The sequence below is a fragment of the Tachyglossus aculeatus genome, unplaced genomic scaffold (assembly GCF_015852505.1).
Source record: "Tachyglossus aculeatus isolate mTacAcu1 unplaced genomic scaffold, mTacAcu1.pri scaffold_144_arrow_ctg1, whole genome shotgun sequence".
NCBI classification, from domain to species: Eukaryota; Metazoa; Chordata; class Mammalia; order Monotremata; family Tachyglossidae; genus Tachyglossus; species Tachyglossus aculeatus.
In genome coordinates, this window is record NW_024044868.1 from 291,243 (window position 1) to 299,569 (window position 8,327).

Below are 8,327 nucleotides of genomic sequence, written 5' to 3' on the forward strand. Positions count from 1 at the left end.
TGCATGCATACACTCACTTCATCAAATCGGCAGTCGGGGGTAGGGGCTCCCTCTGGAAGTATCCGTGGCATGCACGGGACTCACCTATTTCCCTAGATGGGTTTCTCAGGACCATGCTGTATGCTACGGGAGGTGGCGCTGGTGACTGGAGGAGAGTGGAATAGGGAATTCATTGGTGATCCAGCTTTCCAGTTGACAGCTGACTGGTCCTCTGTCCTCTTGGAACCACGGGGCTGCGATCCACCCTGGGGTTGAGATGTCCACTGTCAATGGTTTCTTAACAGTTTGCTGATCTCTCTGAAGCTGCTAATAGGAACAATGATGCCCTGCTCCAGGCCAAGCAGGAATCAAATGAGTATCGCTGGTAGGTCCAGTCTCTCACTTGTGAAGTGGATGCAATGAAAGGGACCATGAGTACACGCTGGACGGTGTGGGTGTGGGGGATGAAATACCACAGGTCCACTGTGTTGGCTGAAGTTGGCATTGCAGGAAATTCTCCCCTTTGCTTGGTGATGGCTAACAACACCAACAATGGGCTTTGCTCTAATATCCTAGCCTCCTAAATTGGCATTCCGCCTCTTATATGAGGACACCCAACAGACATTTTAAACAGAACTATTTAAACCATTTGACCCATGAACATATATTCCCATAATCCCAAATGCGTTTCTAACGAATGTAGAAGGAATCGGCAATCAAAACTAGTGATTAAAGCCAAGTTTGAAACAAAAGACATTTAGGTTTTTAACCAAGTGTTAAGATGGCATGAAAGACCAGGTAATTCCTGAATCACACCTCTGGGCCCCGTGTTTTTGATTATTTCTGCTTGACTGACTGTCAACTTGGAACACAATGGTTCATTCTTCTGTCCACGATTACTTGGAATAGTCAATTGGCAGGTGGCTTAAGAATGCTTCTGCAAGCGTTTGGACATACACTATAGAGAAGCAGCATGTCTCAGTGGAAAGATAATGGGATTTGGAGTCAAAGGTCATGGGTTCAAATCCCGGCTTCGCCAACTGTCAGCTCTGTGACTTTGGCCAAGTCACTTAACTTCTTGTGCCTCAGTTACCTCATCTGTATAATGTGGATTAAGACTGTGAACTCCCCGTGGGACAGCCTGATCACCTTGTAACCTCCACAGCGTTTAGAACAGTGCTTTGGACATAGTAGGGGCTTAATAAATGCCATCATCATTATTATCTGGCACCATGTTCATGCTGAGAAACCTCTGCCTTTCCGTGGACCACAGAATGGGGCCAAACTGGGTTGGGCAGCATCGCTCGGAGCACCAGGTCTTTGATGAGGTCATAGTCAAGCTCTTACTCTTCTCTTGCAGAACGAATGTCTGGAGCACCAGATGCGTGAGATGGAGGAGAACTTTTCGGTTGAAGCTGCTACCAAGACACTATTGGCCACCTTCAGGATGAAATCCAGAACATGAAGGAAGAGATGGCTCGCCACCTGCTTGAATACCAGGACCTGCTGAATGTCAAGGTGGTACTGGATATTGAGATAGCCACCTACCGCAAATTACTGGAGGGGGAGGAGAGCAGGTAAGTAGGGGAGAGGAGTGGGAACCTAGGAGGTGGCCATCTATCCTTAGGGTTGCCTGGTAACAACTTAATGCGATCTGTCTTTTTACAGGATTACCCTGCTGGTTCCAAGCTTTTCTTCCTTGAACCTGAGAGGTGAGCACTGCCATTTCATTTCCAGGGCTTGGTAGCTTCCTTATGGGAAGCACAGAAGTTTCCTTCTGATCAGAAAAAGCCCTAGACACTCCTAAGTGCCGGGACCTGTGTTTGGGGAAGCTGGAACTCCCTTGGAATAATGGGGGGTTGTCTCTAGTTGAAGCTGCAGTGGATTTAGGGGAAGCCCCAGCAGTGGGGGTAGGGGTGGCAGAGGGAGGGTGAGTTCGTCTCTTTCATCCAAACTGCAACAATCAACCCTCCATCAAATCCGTCAGGCAAGGTGATTATGCCTCTATTGGGTCAAACTAGAGAAATCTCATCACTCACACAGTTGCTACTAAAACAGGGGTGACGGTCACACCATGCATAGGGTGACTGTAACCCACATGGTGTAGTGCATAGGCCATGGACCTGAGAGTCAGAAGGCCATGGGTTCTAATCCCAGCTCTGCCACTTATCGGCTGTGTGACCTTGCGCAAGTCACTTCTCTTCCCTGTGCCTTTATTATCTCATCTGTAACATGGGGATAGAGACTGTGGGCCCCACAAGGGACAACTCAACTTGCTTCTATCCTCCCAGTTCTTAATACATTGCCTGACACATAGTAAGCACTTAACAAATAACATGATAATAATAGAATGTGGCCCCCCTGAAATTTAGGCTTTTTTCACCACAGTGGCCGGTCACATGATTGATTAGGACAAAAGGAACTAGTCAGAATCAAGATGTACCCTGACTAAATCTACCCCACAACTCCTGAATAGGTTATACTGCTAAATACCAATGTTCTCATTGACTTGATCATTGACTACCCCTAGGCTCGTAACTGTTCATTTTTGTGGGCAACAAAGTTGATTAAACTTTTTTAAAAACTTTTTTATTACTGCCCCAAAATCCCTATTTTATGAATAGCTATTCACTTTTGTAATCAATAGTTCACACAGCCTGTGTCCATGGATTGCTGATCATGAAACCAATATTGGCAACTCTTTAAACCTCCCAAGGCACTGAGATGGTGCCTGGTGAAAGAGAGAAATTCGCAACAGGAATAAACACAAGACTCTTAATCCTTTGTAGAGAACTCTTGGGTGATATGCAGGGACCATTAAACTCTCATTTTGACAAATTGTTATTCTCATCTTTCAGAAACCAACATTGACTCCCACCCTCTGGTGGACACCCATCCCAAGAGAACACTCCTTATCAAGACTGTTGAAACTAGGCATGGACAGGTGTGTAAATTTCTTAAATCAAGGGGCTGTAGTAGGGGGGAAGAGGAGGGGTCTGCAGAAATAAATGAAAGACCTATGCGCCACTCTCAATATGCCCCACACCCAGCCAGGGGTGATGGGAAAGGACTCTCATCAGATCCATTCCCAGGGCTAGCTGGGAAGGGCATACAAGCTCAGAGGGACATCTTCCTTACCCTGCCCCATCTCTTCTCCCTGTACCCAGTACCCACACACATACAAACATTTTGACTCTCTGTAAGTTCAGCCAGTTGACTCTGGCCTGAACCTAAAGACAATTCCCTTTTCCTCACTGCTGGGCCCCCAGGATATACCCTACTGAGCCCCACTCTACAGGGCCAGTGCCCTATATGGGCATCCAGCCTTTGCACCTCAGTGTCCCCGGAGCATGAAGTCCCAATTAATCTATGCCCAGACAGCTAAAGGTAATTGGGAGTCATCCCAACACCTTTCCTAGGAGGTAGGAAGACCACAGCATTGTTGGGTGTTTGTGAGTTGGCTCCCGTGGTTAGCCTCTAGCTTCGGGCTAGATTCCAGATGCCTTTTGGCCTCTCCTGCACTGAATATGCTTCTGAAATGTGAACTAGCATTTGTCAGATCCTACTGCCTGAAGGGCTTCTTGGAACCACTGTCATTTTCAATGTTTTGGGGGCAGCAGCTCATGCCTGCCTGTAAGACTCTGACTGTCCCTCAACTCTGCACCCATCGTTCTGGGAAATAAAGCTTTCAGGATGGAGAAAGCAAGATTCTCCAAAGGAAAATGAGGTTCTGCAGGTAGCACCAGGTTAACATGCATGAGTTATCTGATTAGGTTTCTAAATCTCATACCTCTGCCATCAGACAGTTGTTCACGCATTACGTGGTCCTTCTCCTCAACTTGTTGTTTACTGGTCATCAACGAAACATCCCAACACCATGATGATTTATAGTGAAAACCTGCACTGATGCCCAGTGCAGCAACACCGTACCAGCAAGCAAAAGAATTCGACCAAGTCCTAAAACACCTTTCAAGTGCCTTCTGCAGTTTTTCAAGAGCGCAAGACCATCCTGGATAGGTAGAAAGAATAGGTTTGAAGTCTTATGAACACATAACTCTAGGGAAGTTTATGGCAAAGCCTAGCTTACAGAGGGAATCTTGTGCTGCAGTACTTTTGTAAAATGTTTTTCAGAATCATGAAACTGCTTCTTTCAAGCCAGTGCCTGACCAAACTGTTACTGCTTCAATAAACTCTTTGAAAAAATATCCTGTGATAATTTTTTTTCTTCAAATCCTGGCCAGCCCTCGGGCAAGTCCTCCTTGTCCTGTTTTCCTCCCTGTATTGCATACTAGCACACTCCCCCTCCACCCCCCTGCACCTAGAAAATAATGTTCTTTTCCCTCGGGCTTGCAGAGTATGGTTCCTTCCAGAGTACAGTATACTCTGGGCTCTGGGCTCCTGATTTGCTGCCACAGCTAGTCAATTGTGTACTGTAAACCAGCTGAAGGCTAGTTAGGTCCTCATAAAGCAACCATGACCCATTAATCTGACTCTGAAAATATTCTTTAAACCTGAACTTGGCTGCTGCACTGGGCAACAGTGCATTCAGAGGATGCCTCTGGCTGGTGAGGGGGGAGTCGGGGAGGCTATGACCTGCATATGAGGGAAATTCTGAGCAGACGTAGGTACTGCTGTGGAGAGTGGGCAGCTATTGATCTTGCACCCATCTCCTGTTCTAAAGGGACAGCAGGCTTTCAGCATAAATGTTCCCAGATTTGGACCAAGTGTGGAAAGGAAATGAATGTGGCCACTTTGCTGATGTTGTGATGCAGAAGAGAGTAGGAGAGGAGAAAAAGAAGGTCAAGGAAGGCCTCTTGTAGGAGATGTATCTTCAATAAGGCTTTGAAGGTGGAGAGAGTAGTTGTCTGTCAGATATGAAAAGGGAGGGCATTCCAGGCCGGAGGCAGGATGTGGGTGAGAGATTTGCAGCAAGATGGAGGAACTCGAGGTACAGTGAGTAGGTTGAGGAGCAAAGTGTGCAGGCTGAATTGTAGTAGGAGAGTAGCAAGGTGAGGTAGGAGGGGCAAGTGACTGAGTGCTTTAAAGCCAATGGGGAGGCGTTTCTGTTTGATGCGAGGATGGGAGGGCATTCACTGAAGGTTCTTGAGGAGTGGGCAAACATGGACTGAATGTTGTAGAAAAGTAATCCGGGAAGCAGAGAGAACTATTATGGACTGTGGTGAGGAGAGACTGATGGTAGGGAGGTCAACAGGGAGGCTAATACAGAAATCAAGGTCACCAGGGAAAGGATGGCTCGATGAGGACAGAGTTCAACACTTCGGGCTGACCTGGAGGCTGTACCTGGCCTTTGCCCTAGATGGAGCCAGCCACTCTCCTAGTCCCATTCCTAGGGCCTGGACCAACCTCATACCCTTCCAAAAGGGTCTCTTTCCCGTGGAGTTTTTCTTTGGTTTAAAGATGATGCTTCTGATGGTGAAAGGGGATCCACCTGTGGGGAGTCATAATGAGAATCTTCCTTCCCCTTTTCTGGTCAGAACAATGGAAGAGCACCAAGAAATCCTGATGTCCCGTTGCCTGTATCCAGTTTGAGATGGTGATTACATCTCTCATCAAAAGCTGCACGGAAACATTTATGTAGTCATAAAGACTGGGATTAGAACAGGACAATCAGATGCAATGCTTTACATGTGTTAGGCTGTTCACCCAGTGTAATGGAATGACATTTTACAGAGTATTTTGCTGGAACCAGCTGGAAAGTAAAGTGTTTCTCTGCGGAGACCCTGATCACTCTGCTTTTCTTCAGAGCTGTCACATTTATCTTCCTGGTCCCTCTGAACATAGGCACAATTTCTGAGATGTGGCAGGAATCAAGGCAGAACGAGTCAGATACTGAAAATTAAAAGAATTCTCCCTCCTTTCCCAACATTTTCTGCCAACAGGTTACCAACTCAAGGGTCCCTAGCTTGGCAGATTAATGGAGGTACTTTGGGAGCTGCAGTCCTAGAATAAGTGGCATAAAGGAGTGAGAGGGAGACAACTCAAAATCACCTCCCAGAGATATGCAACTTGAGCCATTCCCTCTACAGGTAGTAATCTTAATCATACCAACCTGGCTACTGCTTAGGACACTACTAAGTTGGCATCCAAACAGGACCTTCTCAAGATGACTTTGACACATGCACAATAGTAGAGGGGATGAGGAGGAGATGAAGCTAACCAGGTGTCCTCATTGCCCTACATCACCTCCCCAACTTGGACACCTACATTCCCTCAGACACTACCTGCTGCAGCCATCTTTGGTTTCTTCTGCAATTCTCTGGTCTGCGAAGATTAGGTTGGCTGATGAGGGGGCATAGGGAGAGGCCATGCCTGGAGCCTAGGTACTACGTGGCAATCGATCTTGTCCTGGCATGATTCTGACTCTACTGCCACTGCAAGCCCACCTGTTAGGATGGGCATGCTGTGAGAGGAATCTGGATGCCTTCTAGAGCCAACAGGTCAGATATGGTTGTTGTGAACCACTCTACCTCCCCTCCTAAGCTGGTCCGGGTGAAATCTGCTGGAGGGCATCATGGAGAGTTCCAGGGAGCACATGTTTGTCTTCAGATTGTATGGGTGGTAAGCAGGAGCAGGCATTGACTTGTGCTCCTGCAGATCACCTCCAGAGTTTCCTTATTTCATTCTTATATTCACATGCTCATTCGCTCTTTCTCTCTCTCTTTCTCTCTTTCTCCTTCTTTCTCTCTCTTTCTCTCTCTCTTCCTCTCCCTCACTCTCTCTCTTTCTGACTCATTCTCCCACTAATTCTTTCTCTTCTGTCTCTGCTCCATGGCCAACTTAGAGTTAGTCATTCAGCCAGTCGATCATATTTGAGTGCTTAGTGTGTGCAGAGCACTGTACTATGTGCTTGATAGAGTACAGCACAAAAATATAACAGACACATTCCCTGCCCAGAAGGAGCTTAAACTCTAGAGAGGGAAATAGACTTTAATATAAAAACTAAAATTACATATGTATACATAAGTGCAGTGGGGCTTGGATGGCGGATGAATAAAGGGAGCAAGTCAAGGTGGCACAGAAAGGAGTGGGAAGAGGTAAGGAATGCTACATCAGGGAAGGCCTCTTGGAGGAGAAATGCCGTCGATAAGACTTTGAAGGTGGGGAGAGTCTTTGTCTGTCAGATATGAACAGGGAGGGCATTCCAAACCAGAGACAAGATGTGGGCAAGAGGCTGGCGGGGAGAGAGACAAGATAAAGGTACAGTGAGAAAGTTGGCATTGCAAGAGCAAAGTGTATGGGTTGAATTGTAGTAGAAGAGTAGCAAGGTGAGGTAGGAGGAGACAAGGTGATTGAGTGCTTTAAAGCTGATGGTAAGGAGATGCCCTATCACAGGGAAAACATGTTTAGTGAGAGAGTCAAAGATACAGAGCTGAGTTTAGGTCAAAGTGAAGTTCACCAGGGACAGATGGTGCTCAAGCCTTCCCCTTTCCCCTCTGCTAAGCAGGGTCCTCCCGTCTCCTCTTTCCCTTGCAGACCTTCCAGCCAGACAGCAGTGACAAAATGGTACTTGGCCCCAGTTTCCCCGTTATATATGAGGCCTAATCAGATGTATGGAAGGAGCCAGCTTCATTTCACTCCATGGGCCAGCGGGGCAGGAAGGTGAGAGAAAGTCTCTCCATTTAGGGGTAAGAAAGTGACTCTCAGGTGACTGAGGAGAAAGCGGAAGCAAATTAAATTTGGCTGCTTTCTGATGCCCAACCTGTTCCATGGCTCCGAGGCCTGGACACCCCCACCCATTCTTTAGACCTGATGTCTGGACAATCACCAACCATTTCCTGGGAAGGGCAGGAGCCTGACAGAGATAAAAGGGAGCAAGGGCAGAAGGAGGGAGGGGAGAACTCTGACTCTGGATTCATGATAGAGGAGGAGGAGAGGCTTGGTAAGTGCAGCGTTGTATAATGATGTCACAGGTGCTGTGGAAGCCCGCAAATTGAATACCCCTGTGAGCATGGGGATCTTTATCTGGACCTGTCCTCCAGATGAATCTTTTAGTTGGAGTGAGCTCTATGTACCTGGGCAAAGTGCACATGTAGCACCATCTCAGCTTACTGCATGCCTAGTATATTCCATGTCTACTTGCCTTGTACTGGTGAAGGCCCACCAAAGGCCCTTCTGTCCGCTGGGCAGTGGTTGCAACAAGCCAGGAGTGAGGAAAAGGTGTAGCATCCTGTAAAGTGTCTGTGAGAATTTTTCATTCAAAACCCAATCTGGCCTTTACCCTGTTGTTAATTGAGGATCCCATAACTGATATACAAAGTATTGGTTATTAGAAGGGGAAGCCATTGACTTTGATTGACAAGGTTATAGAGGCGGGGGGAATGGACTGC

At 47.1% G+C, this 8,327-nt stretch overlaps 1 pseudogene; it reads left to right on the forward strand.

Annotated features, from left to right (window-relative positions):
- Positions 1 to 1,211: 1,211 nt before the first annotated feature.
- LOC119923099 lies at positions 1,212 to 4,151 on the forward strand (annotated as a pseudogene).
- Positions 4,152 to 8,327: the final 4,176 nt, after the last annotated feature.